The sequence below is a fragment of the Arachis ipaensis genome, chromosome B7 (assembly GCF_059453495.1).
Source record: "Arachis ipaensis isolate K30076 ecotype BB chromosome B7, ASM5945349v1, whole genome shotgun sequence".
Taxonomy (NCBI): domain Eukaryota; kingdom Viridiplantae; phylum Streptophyta; class Magnoliopsida; order Fabales; family Fabaceae; genus Arachis; species Arachis ipaensis.
In genome coordinates, this window is record NC_142442.1 from 80,440,352 (window position 1) to 80,455,389 (window position 15,038).

Sequence of the window (15,038 nt, forward strand, 5' to 3'; positions counted from 1 at the left end):
TCGGGAGTAGGTGCAGTAAAGTCACCAAGCACCTTCCTTGCATTGTTGGCATTATTGTTGTTTTCGGCTGACATGGCTTCTTCTTGTTTGAAAATTTCTGTTAGGTTCTCTCCAGAGAGTTGTGCTTTAGCTTCTCTTAGCTTTCTCTTCAAGGTCCTTTTAGGTTTAGGATCAGCTTCAACAAGAATGCCTTTGTCTTTGTTCCTGCTCATATGAAAGAGAAGAGAACAAGAAAGTATAGAATCCTCTATGTCACACTATAGAGATTCCTTGAGGTGTTAGAGGAAAAGAAGAATGGAAGGATGAGGTAGAGAAGAGAGAATTCGAACGTATCAAGAGGGAGAGAGTTCGAATTGCACATTGAGGAGGAGTGTTAGTCCCTTACATAGAAGAATGTGAGAAGGAGGGGGGAAGAATTTTTTAAATTAAATTTAAAAATTTTTTGAATTAATTAAAAGAAATTTTGAAAAATTGGTTGATGATTTTTGAAAATTAAAATTGAGAAAGTAGTTAAGTGATTTTGAAAAAGATTTTGAAATCAGAAATAAAAAAGATATGATTGAAAATCATTTTTGAAAAAGATGTGGTTGAGAAGATATGATTGAAAAGATATGGTTTTAAAAAGATATGATTGAAAGGATATGATTGACAAACAATTAAAAAGATTTGATTTTTAAAATTAATGACTTGGCTAACAAGAAATTTAAAAGATATGATTCTAAAATTCAATTATTGAACCTTTCTTAACAAGAAAGTAACAAACTTGAAAATTTTGAATCAAATCATTAAAGATTTTCGAAAATAGTGAGAGAAAACTGAAAAAGATTTTATTTGAAAAATAATAAAAATTTGAAAAAGATTTGAATTGAAAACAAAATCTCCTCTCCTGTGCCATCCTGGCGTTAAACGCCTAGAATGGTATCCATTCTGGCGTTTAAGGCCGAAAATACTACCCTTTTGGGTGTTTAACGCCCAGCCAGGTACCCTGGCTGGCGTTTGAACGCCAGTTTTCCTTTCTCACTGGGCGTTTTAAATGCCCAGATTTTTCTCTGTAATTTCTCTGCTGTATGTTCTGAATCTTTAATTCTCTGTATTATTGTCTTGAAAAGACATAATTTTGAATTTTTTTTGTGAATTTTTAATGATGAGGAACAACAAAATGGAACTACTCATGGAAAACTAAGGTCAGATAAGCAATGCATGCAAGACACCAAACTTAAAGATTTTCATATTAGAGACACTAACAAACTAAGAATGCACATGAGAAACAATAAAAGATACAAAACAAGAGAATTTAAAGATTAGAGCAAGAAAATCATCAAGAACAACTTGAAGATTAATGAAGAACATAATTCATATATTCAAAAAAAGCAAGGAAATAAATAAAACATGCAGGACACCAAACTTAAAAATTGACACTAGACTTAAACAAGAAACACAAATTATTTTTTATTTTCATGATTTTATAAATTTTTTTGTATTTTTTTGTATTTTTTTATCTTTTCTTTCGAAAATTATTTGGAAAAAGAAAATAAGGAATTCAAAATTCTTAATGAGAATTCCAGGAATCATGCAATGTTAGTCTAAAACTCCGATCCAGGAATTAGACATGGCTTACTAGCCAGCCAAGCTTTCAGTGAAAGCTTCGGTCCAAAACACTAGACATGGCCAACGGCCAGCCAAGCTTTAGCAGATCATTACATTCAACAGCAAAATTGATAGAAATCAACAAGCTCTTGTGATGATAAGTTGAAACCTCGGTCCAAAAGATTAGACATGGCTTCACAGCCAGCCAGACTTCAACAGATCATCATGAAACTTTGGAATTCATTCTTAAAAACTCTGAAGAACGGAATAGAAATTTTTTTGAAATTTTTTGAAATAAAAGTAAAAAGCTTAAACATAAAATAATATTACCTAATCTGAGCAACAAGACGAACCGTCAGTTGTCCAAACTCGAACAATCCCCGGCAACGGCGCCAAAAACTTGGTGCACGGAATTGTGATCTCTGATAATGGCGCTGAAAAATTGGTATGCTCAATCGTGATTCACACTTTTATTCACAACTCCGATGCAACTAACCAGCAAGTGCACTGGGTCATCCAAGTAATACCTTACGTGAGTAAGGGTCGATCCCACGGAGATTGTCGGCTTGAAGCAAGCTATGGTCATCTTGTAAATCTCAGTCAGATGGATTCAAATGGTTATGGAGAATTAATAATTAAAAGATAAATAAAATATAAAATAAGATAGGATAGAGATACTTATGCAATTCATTGGTAGGAATTTCAGATAAGCATATGAAGATGCTTTGTTCCTCCTGAACCTCTGCTTTCTTACTGCCTTCATCCAATCATTCATACTCCTTTCCATGGCAAGCTGTATGTTGGGGGATCACCATTGTCAATGGCTACCATCCGTCCTCTAAGTGAAAATGGTCCAAAATGCACTGTCAGCGCATGGCTAATCATCTGTCGGTTCCCACTCATGTCGGAATAGGATCCATTGATCCTTTTGCGTCTGTCACTACGCCCAACACTCGTGAGTTTGAAGCTCGTCACAGTCATCCCATCCCAGATCCTACTCGGGATACCACAGACAAGGTTTAGACTTTCTGGATCTCAAGAATGCTGCCCATGGAGTCTAGCTTATACCACGAAGGCTCTAATATCTCAGACTCGGTCCCCTGTATTAGATATCCAAGAGATATGCATTCAAGCTTGTTTTCATGTAGAACGGAAGTATTTGTCAGGCATGCGTTCATAAGTGAAAATGGTGATGAGTATCACATAATCATCACATTCATCATGTTCTTGGGTGCGAAAGAATATCTTAGAGCAAGAATAAGCATGAATTGAAAAGAAAAGCAGTAGTACTTTGCATTAATTCATGAGGAACAACAGAGCTCCACACCTTAATCTATGGGTGTAGAAACACCACCGTGGAAAATACATAAGAACAAAAGGTCTAGGCATGGCTGTGAGGCCAGCCCTCAAAACGTGATCAAGAGATCAAAAGATGAACTAAAGATGAAAATATAATAGCAAAAGGTCCTATTTATAATGAACTAGTAGCCTAGGGTTTACAAAAATGAGTAAATGATGCAGAAATTCACTTCTGGGCCCACTTGGTGTGTGCTTGAGCTGAGCATTGAAGCTTCCACGTGCATAGGCTTCTCTTGGAGTTAAACGCTAGCTTTTGTGCCAGTTTGGGCATTTAACTCCAGCTTTTCTGCCAGTTCTGGCGTTTAACGCCAGAAAAGGGTCTCTGACCGGCGTTTTGACGCTAATTTGGGCCATCAAATCTCAGGAAAAGTATGGTTTATTATATATTTCTGGAAAGCCCAGGATGTCTACTTTTCAACGCAATTGAGAGCGCTCTAATTAGGCTTCTGTAGCTCCAAAAAATCCACTTCGAGTGCAGGGAGGTCAGAATCCAATAGCATCTGCAGTCCTTTTTCAGCCTCTGAATCAGATTTTTGCTCATGTCCCTCAATTTTAGCCAGAAAATATCTAAAATCACAGAAAAACACACAAACTCATAGTAAAGTCCAGAAATGTGATTTTTATTTAAAAACTAATAGAAATATAATAAAAACTAACTAAAACATACTAAAAACTACCTAAAAATATTGCCAAAAAGCGTATAAATTATCCGCTCATCACATGTTCTACTTGATTGAAAAATAATAAGTTTCTTCTAAGACCCTACTTTTTGAAAAATTTCACTAATTTAAATCAAAATTTTTGTGTTAAATTTGCTTGAAGTTGTATTTGGAACATAGTTTAAAAAGCTAAGAACACACAACCTGTAAGATTTTGAACCTAATTACATAGTTACATTATTTAACCATAAATATTTTATTTTTGTGTGTTTACTTCTCTATGATTGTAATCCTTATTTTGTTTCATCCTATATGTCCAATATTTAGTGTATTTACATGTTTGCATATGATTGAGGCCATTATTTGATTTCAGCTCACTTATCCCAAATGAGCCTACCCTTTCAATCACCTTTGTTAGCCACTTTGAGCCTATTAATCCCATTTGTTCTATATTTTACCACATTACTAGCCTTAAACGAAAAAACAATTAAATATCCCAATTGAATCTTTGGTTAGCTTAAGATAGAAATTATATGTTAATTAAGTATGGGAGAATTATGGGAACAAGGGTTAATAAGGGAATGTGTCATGATAAAATAATGGGAATTTGGGTACCTACTCATGTGAAACTATAAAAATTAAAAATCTATGTGCATTGATAAGCTATGTTTATTTTCATGTTCAGATAAAAAAATAAAAAAAAAATCCAAAAATATTCAATAAATATTTAAATAAATAAGGGGAAAAAATTACCCCGATTCTAAGTTAAGTTAAGTTCAAAGATCAATGCATATATGATAAAAATTAAAAGAAAGTTAATACATGAGTATATAATGCAAAAGTGAAAATTATGGGTCGCTAGGCATGATTCTAGAGTTATATAGAGTATATGTATGTTAGGTGAGAGCTTAGGTTAATTAAAGATTCAATTTATAGCTCACTTAGTCACACACACACACACACACACACACACACACACACACACACACACACACACACACACACACACATATATATATATATATATATATATATATATATATATATATATACCCTTACCCTTACCTTAGCCCGATTACAACCTTGAAAAGACCTCATGATGTTTGCATTAGTATATTAAATATTGTTGATTGGTTAGGTGAAGAACAAAATTTAGAAAGCATGATTAGAGAAGAGTAGAGTGAATTACCCTATACACTTGAGAGATTAGAGTGCACATACACTACCAGTGAGGGTTCAATGCTTAATTTCTATATTCCCTACTTTCATGAGCTATCTTCTTGCATTTTTATCTGTTCTTACTGTATAAATTGAATTAGTGGAATTTGATTTATGTTTGTCTTGAGGAGCTTATTTACTTTTAACCAAGTGGACAAGAATCATATAGTTGTATTCATGCTAATGTTTAAGTGTGGGAAGGTTGATAAACTATTATTTTATGATTTATATTGTGTTTAATTGTGTGGTTTTATCAAATCTTTACCCACTTATTCATATGATTAGCATGTATTTACAATTCCTTCCCAAAATTGTTCCATGGTTGAAAACTTGCTTCCTAGAAATCTTTTAATTACGTATTTTTATCCTCCTTTATACCATTCAATGCCGTGATCTGTGTGTTAAGTGTTTCAGGTTTCATAGGATAGGAATGGCTTAGAGAATGGAGAGGAAGCTTGCAAAAATGGAAGGAACACAAGAAACTAAGGAGATGACCAGCGAACACTGATGCGAGCGCATGGCTCACGCGAACGCGCGAAATTGAGAAATCGCAGCGACGCAAACGCGTGCCTGACACAAACGCGTGGATTGGAGTTTGCACGAATGACGCGAATGCGTGGATGACGCAAACGCGTGGCAAGGAAAATCGTTGAATGACGCGAACGCGTGGACGACGCGTACGCGTGACCTGCGCGATCTGCAAAAATTACAGGATACACTGGAGAGGATTTCGGGCTGCGTTTTATCTTAATTTTCGGCCCGGAAACACAGAATAAAGCGAGGGAATATGTAGAGACTCAGGAGACGCATCCACACACATTCAGATACATTGATATTAGGATTACTCTTAGTTTTAGATCTGAATCTAGATTTGCATTGCATTCATAGTTTATGCTTTTGCTTGGATTTCGGATGTTGAGAGTCATTACCTCCGTTGAAGACAATTATGTTGTATTTTGAATTTATTAATATATAGAGTTATTTTTATTTTTAATTAATTCTAATTCTCTATTTTATTTTATTTAATTATGTCTTCTTATATTTTTATGATTATTAAATCCATGTCAATGGAGTAGAAATTCTACTTGACATGGGGTTGATTAAGAGGAGACACTTGAGTTGGAATGCTCAAGTGCTTAGTTAAATTGGACGTTGTAGGCTAATTCTGTACCTACTAACGCTAGACCTCCCCAAGGGAGAGGGCTAGGAATTGCGGGTCAGAGTTAGTTCAATCACTATACTTTCCCTTATTTAGAAAGGGTTGACCAAGTGAAAACAACAACCTCTTTACACTACACTTGAGAAGATTCCAACAAGGATAGAACTTCCAATTAATTATTCCCCCAGTCAAGGCCTTTTATTTAGAATATCAATAATTATTCTTAGTTCATTTTTATTGCTTTAATTTACAATTATTTTAATTACTCATTATCAAAACTCAAACTTTCTGGAAACTCCTAGTTAATAAAATAGCACTCTTTCCTGCAACTCGTTGGGAGACGACCTGGGACTCATACTCCCAGTATTTCTATTTTTAAAATTTGTGACAACCCTTTTTAAATTCGTGAGGCGGATCTTAGCTGGTTAAGAGCTATACGTGCAACGCTGTTCTCCTATGAAACCTCTTTGCCTGGAAAGCCGCAGACATGCCGGGCATAGATCCTAAGTTAATGTGCCACAAGTTGGCAGTTTATCCAGGATCTCGGCCAGTACAGCAGAGACGTAGAAAGCTTGGACCAGAACGATCCCAAGCTGTGGAAGAGCAGGTACAAGCCCTACTGGAGGCAGGATTCATAAGAGAAGTCAAATACCCACTATGGCTAGCTAACGTCGTCTTGGTGAAAAAATCAAATGGGAAGTGGCGGATGTGCACCGACTACACTGATCTCAACAAAGCCTGCCCAAAAGATCCTTATCCCCTCCCAAGTATCGATGCTCTGGTGGATGCCTCCTCCAGATACAAATATCTCTCGTTTTTGGACGCCTATTCGGGATACAATCAAATCCTGATGTGCCCACCTGATCAAGAAAAAACCTCATTCTTAACCCCAAAGGCAAACTACTGTTACATCGTCATGCCATTTGGACTCAAAAACGCAGGAGCCACTTATCAAAGATTAATGAATAAGGTCTTCGCAGACCACATCGGGAAAGTCATGGAAGTCTACGTGGACGACATGTTAATAAAGACACAAAGTAAAGAGTCATTATTGTCCGACCTCACCCAAGTATTAGACACTATAAGAAGGAATGGCATGCGACTTAACCCTGTAAAATGCACTTTCGCAGTAGAAGCTGGCAAATTCTTAGGTTTTATGCTCACACAAAGAGGAATTGAGGCAAATCCGGATAAATGTCGGGCCATACTCGACATGAAGAGTCCGACTTATGTCAAAGAGGTACAACAACTCAATGGAAGATTGGCAGCCTTGTCCAGATTTCTAGCTGGATCGGCAATAAGATCTCTCCCCTTCTACGCCACTCTATGGAAGGGAAATAGGTTTGCATGGACAACGGAGTGCGAACAGTCCTTCAAAGACTTCAAAAGGTTCCTGGGGCAACCATCTATTCTAACTCGGCCACGGGAAGGAGAACCACTTGTATTGTACCTCGCAGTAGAAAATTGGGCAGTAGCCTCAGCACTAGTCTGAGAAGACGACAGTGGACAACAACCTATATACTTCATCATCAAAGCACTACAAGGGTCCGAACTAAACTACCAAAAAATAGAAAAATTTTCCTATGCTCTCATACTAACATCTCGATGACTTCGCCTATATTTCCAAGCCCACATCATCAGGGTTCGGACCAACTAGCCCATAAAAAGCATCTTACAGAAAACAGACTTAGCAGGAAGAATCTTGCAATGGGAAGTCGAGTTTTCCAAATTTGACCTTCAATATGAAGCTCGAACAGCCATCAAATCACAGTATCTGGCTGAATTCATTGATGAGTTTACGGACACCTCGAAAATCCCTACAGAATGGAATCTCTACGTAGACGGTTCCTCAAACAAAACCGGAAGTGGTACAGCCATGATAATAGAAATCGATCAAGGAACCCAAATCGAACTTTCCCTTAAATTTGGGTTCCCTGCTTCAAACAACCAGGCCAAATATGAGGCACTACTAGCTGGTTTGAAGCTGGCTAAAGAGGTTGGAGCTCAAAAGCTTATCATCTTCAGCGACTCACAAGTAGTCACCTCACAAATAGTAGGGAGCTACCAAGCCAAAGATCCCACCATGAAAAAGTACTTGGACAAAACCAGGGAACAGCTCGGACAACTCGGGGAATATGAGGTCCGCCACATACCTCGGGAACAGAATGCTCGAGCTGATACGCTCTCAAAACTAGCCAGCACTAAACCAGGGGGCAACAATAGAAGCCTCATTCAGGAAATGCTGCAGAACCCGTCCATCTCGGAAGAAGAAAAGGTCCTAGCTATAACAGGTTCGGATCAAGGATAGATGACTCCCATAATTAACTACCTCAAAACAGAAACACTCCCTACAGATAAGAAGGAGGCAAAGAGGTTAAAACGGGAGGCACAATACTACACCATCATAAACAATACTCTATATAAGAGAGGGATCTCAACACCACTGTTAAAATGTGTGCCGACTTCCAACACAAAGGAAGTTTTAGAAGAAGTACACAGTGGCATCTGTGGCAACCACCTCGGAGCGCAAGCTCTCACTAAAAGAGGACTCTGGGCCGGATTTTATTGGCCGACTTTACAAAAAGAAGCAACAGAATTCGTAAAGACATGTCCACCATGTCAGAAACATGCCAACTTTCACATCGCCCCACCAGAGGAGCTTATCAGCGTAACCTCACCCTGGCCATTTGCAAAATGGGGACTCGATCTTCTCGGTCCTTGATGAGCGGATAATTTATACGCTTTTTGGCATTATTTTTAGTATGTTTTTAGTAGAATCTAGTTACTTTTAGGGATGTTTTTATTAGTTTTTATGTTAAATTCACATTTCTGGACTTTACTATGAGTTTGTGTGTTTTTCTGTGATTTCAGGTATTTTCTGGCTGAAATTCAGGGACTTGAGCAAAAATCAGATTCAGAGATAGAAGAAGGACTGCTGATGCTGTTGGATTCTGACCTCCCTGCACTCAAAGTGGATTTTCTGGAGCTACAGAACTCAAAATGGTGCGCTTCCAATTGCGTTGGAAAGTAGACATCTAGGACTTTCCATCAATATATAATAGTCCATACTTTGGCCGAGTTTAGATGACGCAAAAGGGCGTTGAATGCCAGTTCTACGCTGCAGTCTGGAGTTAAACGCCAGAAACACGTCACAAACCAGAGTTGAACGCCAGAAACACGTTACAAACTGGCGTTCAACTCCAAGAATGACCTCTCCACGTGTAAACTTCAAGCTCAGCCCAAGCACACACCAAGTGGGCCCCGGAAGTGGATTTATGCATCAACTACTTACTTCTGTAAACCCTAGTAACTAGTTTAGTATAAATAGGACTTTTTACTATTGTATTGGGGATCTTTGATCAGTTTTATGGTATCTTAGAATTTCATGGGGGCTGGCCATTCGGCCATGCCTGGAACATTATCACTTATGTATCTTCAAACGGTAGAGTTTCTGCACTCCATAGATTAAGGTGTGGAGCTCTGCTGTTCCTCATGATTTAATGCAAAGTACTACTGTTTTATATTCAATTCAACTTATTCCGCTTCTAAGATATCCATTCGCACCCAAGAACATGATGAATGTGATGATTATGTGACGCTCATCATCATTCTCACTTATGAACGCGTACCTGACAAACACTTCCGTTCTACATGCAAATAAGCTAGAATGAATATCTCTTAGATATCTAATATAGGGGACCGAGTCCGAGTTATTAGTATCTTCGTGGTATAAGTTAGAACCCATGGATGGCCATTCCTGAGATCCGGAAAGTCTAAACCTTGTCTGTGGTATTCCGAGTAGGATCTGGGAAGGGATGGCTGTGACGAACTTCAAACTCGCGAGTGCTGGGCGTAGTGACAGACGCAAAAGGAGGGTAAATCCTATTCCAGTATGATCGAGAACCTCCAGATGATTAGCCATGCCGTGACAGAGCATTTGGACCATTTTCACAAGAGAGGACGGGATGTAGCCATTGACAACGGTGATGCCCTTATAGAAAGCTTGCCATGGAAAGGGGTAAGACTGATTGGATGAAGACAGCGGGAAAGCAGAGAGTCAGAGGAACGAAAGCATCTCTATACGCTTATCTGAAATTCTCACCAATGATATACATAAGTAATTATATCTTTATTTTCTATTTATTTATTATTATTATTCGAAAACTCCATAACCATTTGATATCCGCCTGACTGAGATATACAAGATGACCATAGCTTGCTTCATACCAACAATCTCCGTGGGATCGACCCTTACTCACGTAAGGTTTTATTACTTGGACAACCCAGTGCACTTGCTGGTTAGTTGTGCGAAGTTGTGAAGTTATGTTTGGACCATGGTATTGTGCACCAGTTATTGGCACCATTGCCAGGGAGAGAACGAACAACAAATTTTACAACCTCAGAGTAACAATTTCGCATACCAAGTTTTTGGCGCCGTTGCCGGGGATTGTTCGAGTTTGGACAACTGACGGTTCATCGTGTTGCTCAGATTAGGTAATTTTCTTTTTGTTTTATTTTCAAAAAAAAAAATTCGAAAAAAAATTATTTCTTCAAAATTTTTTCAAAAATCTTTCAAAAATTTCTCATCTATTTTCGAAAATTATTTCAGAAATTTTAAGAATGAATTCTAGAGTTTCATGAAGCATGTTGAAGCCTGGCTGGCTGTAAAGCCATGTCTGAATTCATTTAGACTGAGGCTTCCAAGTCATCATTACAAGAGCAAGCTAGTTGTTGCTAATAAAATTTATTATTGTATGACTGATTTGTATCTTCTAAAGCTTGGCTGGCTATTAAGCCATGTCTAACCCTTGGATTGGAGCTTTAGGCTAACATTGAAAGATTCCTGGAATTCTTATTAAAAATTTTGAATTTCTTATTTTCTTTTTCCGATATGTTTTTCGAAAAAATTTAAAAGAAAATAAAAAAAATTCATAAAATCATAAAAATAAAAAAATATTTTGTTTTTCTTGTTTGAGTCTTGAGTCAATTTTTAAGTTTGGTATCAATTGCATTTTTTCTAAAAAAAATTTATGCATTTTTTGAAAATTCATGCATTCATAGTGTTCTTCATGATCTTCAAGTTGTTCTTGGCCATTCTTCTTGTTTGATCTTCATATTTTCTTGTTTTGTGTCTTTTCTTGTTTTTCATATGCATTCTTGCATTCATAGTGTCTATACATGAAAAATTTCTAAGTTTGGTGTCTTGCATGTTTTCTTTTCTTGAAAACTTTTCAAAAAAATAAGTTCTTGATGTTCATCTTGACATTCATAGTGTTCTTGCATTCATCACATGTTTTGATCCAAAAATTTTCATGCATTGAGTCTTTTTCATGTTTTTCTCTTTCTTCATTAAAAATTCAAAAAATCAAAAAAATATCTTTCCCTTTTTCACTCATAAATTTCGAAAATTTGGATTGACTTTTTCAAAAATTTTTAAAATCTAGTTGTTTCTTATGAGTCAAATCAAATTTTCAATTTAAAAATCTTATCTTTTTCAAAATCTTTTTCAAAAATCATATCTTTTTCATTTTTCTTATTTATTTTCGAAAATTTTAAAAATATTTTTCAAAAATCTTTTTCTTAATTTTATATCATAATTTTCGAAAATATCATCAACAATTAATGTTTTGATTCAAAAATTTTAAGTTTGTTACTTACTTGTTAAGAAAGATTCAAACTTTAAGTTCTAGAATCATATCTTGTGATTTCTTGTGAATCAAGTCATTAATTGTGATTTTAAAAATTAAATCTTTTTCAAAATTAATTTTAATCATATCTTTCTATCATATCTTTTTAAATTATATCTTTTTAAAAAAAAAAATTAAAATATCTTTTCTAGTTTCTTATTTTCTTATCTTTTCAAAATTGATTTTCAAATCTTTTTCAACTAACTAATTGACTTTTTGTTTGTTTCTTATCTTTTTCAAAACTACCTAACTAATTCTCCCTCTCTAATTTTCGAAAATTACCTCCCTCTTTTTCAAAAATTATTTTTAGTTAATTAATTGTTTAAATTTTAATTTTAATTTTATTTCGCCTTTAATTTTCGAAAATCATCAACTCCTTTCCAAAAATTAATTTTCTAAATTCCCTCTCTCTCATCTTCTTCTATTTATTTAATTACTTACTAACACTTCTCTTCATCTCATATCTCTGCTCCTATCCTCAACCTTGTGTTTGGATTATCCATTCTTCTTTACATTACATTCTTTTCTTCTTCTACTCACACAAAGGAATCTCTATACTGTGACATAGAGGATTCCATATTTTCTTTGTTATTCCCTTCTTTGTCATATGAGCAGGAGCAAGGACAAGAACATTCTTGTTGAAGCAGACCCTGAACCTGAAAGGACTCTGAAGAGGAAACTAAGAGAAGCTAAAATACAACAATCCAGAGACAACCTTACAAAAATTTTTGAACAGGAAGAAGAGATGGCAGCCGAAAATAATAATAATGCAAGGAGGATGCTTGGTGACTTCGCTGCACCTAATTCCAATTTACATGGAAGAAGCATCTCCATCCCTACCATTGGAGCAAACAATTTTGAGCTTAAGCCTTAACTAGTTTCATAGACTTCCATCTGAAGATCCCTTTCAGTTCTTAACTGAATTCTTACATATCTGTGATACTGTTAAGACTAATGGAGTAGATCCTGAAGTCTATAGGCTCATACTTTTCCCTTTTGCTGTGAGAGACAGAGCTAGAATATGGTTGGACTATCAACCTAAGGATAGCCTGAACTCTTGGGATAAGCTGGTCAAGGCTTTCTTATCCAAGTTCTTTCCTCCTCAAAAGCTGAGTAAGCTTAGAGTGGATGTTCAAACTTTCAGACAGAAAGAAGGTGAATCCCTCTATAAAGCTTGGGAGAGATACAAGGAACTGACCAAAAAGTGTCCCTCTGACATGCTTTCAGAATGGACCATCCTGGATATATTCTATGATGGTCTGTCTGAATTAGCTAAGATGTCATTGGATACTTCTGTAGGTGGATCCATTCACCTAAAGAAAACGCCTGCAGAAGCTCAAGAACTCATTGACATGGTTGCTAATAACCAGTTCATGTACACTTCTGAGAGGAATCTTGTAAGTAATAAGACGCCTCAGAAGAAGGGAGTTCTTGAAATTGATACTCTGAATGCCATATTGGCTCAGAATAAAATATTGACTCAGCAAGTCAATATGATTTCTCAGAGTCTAAATGGAATGCAAGCTGCATCCAACAGTACTCAAGAGGCATCTTCTGAAGAAGAAGCTTATTATCCTGAGAACCCTGCAATAGCAGAGGTAAACTATATGGGTGAACCTTATGGGAACACCTATAACCCCTCATGGAGAAATCACCCAAATCTCTCATGGAAGGATCAACAAAAGCCTCAACAAGGCTTTAATAATGGTGGAAGAAACAGGTTTAGCCATAGCAAGCCATTTCCATCATCCACTCAGCAACAGACAGAGAACTCTGAACAAAGTACCTCTAATTTAGCAAACTTAGTCTCTGATCTATCTAAGGCCACTGTGAGTTTCATGAATGAAACAAGGTCCTCCATTAGAAATTTGGAAGCACAAGTGGGCCAGCTGAGTAAGAAGATCACTGATACCCCTCCTAGTGCTCTCCCAAGCAATACAGAAGAAAATCCAAAAGGAGAGTGCAAGGCCATTGAATTGACCATCATGGCCGAACCCACAAGAGAAGGGGAGGACGTGAATCCCAAGGAGGAAGACCTCCTGAGACGTCCAGTGATCAATAAGGAGTTTCCCTCTGAGGAACCAAATGAATCTGAAACTCATCTAGAGACCATAGAGATTCCATTGAACCTCCTTATGCCATTCATGAACTCTGAAGAGTATTCTTCTTCTGAAGAGAATGAAGATGTTACTGAAGAGCAAGTTGCCAAGTTCCTTGGTGCAATCATGAAGTTGAATGCCAATTTATTTGGTAATGAGACTTGGGGAGATGAACCTCCCCTGTTCACTAATGAACTAAATGCATTAGATCAACTGAGATTACCTTAGAAGAAACAGGATCCTGGAAAGTTCCTAATACCTTGTACCATAGGCACCATAACCTTTGAGAAGGCTCTATGTGACCTTGGGTCAGGAATAAACCTCATGCCACTCTCTGTAATGGAGAAACTGGGAATCTTTGAGGTACAAGCTGCTAAAATCTCATTAGAGATGGCAGACAATTCCAGAAAACAGGCTTATGGACAAGTAGAGGACATATTAGTAAAGGTTGAAGGCCATTACATCCCTGCTGATTTCATAATCCTCGATACTGGGAAGGATAAGGATGAATCCATCATCCTTGAAAGACCATTCCTAGCCACAGCAAGAGCTGTGATTAATGTTGACAGAGGTGAACTAGTCCTTCAATTGAATGAGGACTCCCTTGTGTTTAAAACTCAAGGACATCCTTCTGTAAACATGGAAAAGAGGCACAGTAAGCTTCTCTCAGTACAGAGTCAACTAAAGCCCCCACAGTCAAACTCTAAGTTTGGTGTTGGGAGGCCTCAGCCAAACTCTAAGTTTGGTGTTGAACTCCCATATCCAAACTCTAAGTTTGGTGTTGGGAGTCTATAAAATTGACCTGATCACCTGTGTGGAGCCATGAGAGCCCACTGTCAAGCTATTGACATTAAAGAAGCGCTTGTTAGGAGGCAAACCAATTTTTATTTATCTAATTTTATTTTTATTTTATTGTTCTTTCATGTTTTATTAGGTTCATGATCATGTGTAGTCACAAAATAAATCAAAAAATTAAAAACAGAATAAAAAACAGCAGAAGAAAAATCACACCCTGGAGGAAGCACTTACTGGCGTTTAAACGCCAGTAAGGAGCATCTGGCTGGCGTTCAACGCCAGAACAGAGCATGGATCTGGCGTTGAATGCCCAAAACAAGCAGCATCCTGGCGTTCAGACGCCAGGAATGCACACTGAGGAAAGCTGGAGCTGAACGCCAGAAACAAGCATAGAACTGGCGTTCAACGCCAGAAACATGCTGCATCTGGGCGCTGAACACCCAGAACAAGCATCCATTCGGCGTTTAAACGCCAG

At 37.0% G+C, this 15,038-nt stretch overlaps 1 non-coding gene across 1 annotated transcript; it reads right to left on the bottom strand.

Annotated features, from left to right (window-relative positions):
* Positions 1-12,784: 12,784 nt before the first annotated feature.
* LOC148553124 (small nucleolar RNA R71) lies at positions 12,785-12,892 on the bottom strand. Its single transcript, XR_015892928.1, has one exon. It is a non-coding gene; the product is annotated as a small nucleolar RNA R71 (small nucleolar RNA).
* Positions 12,893-15,038: the final 2,146 nt, after the last annotated feature.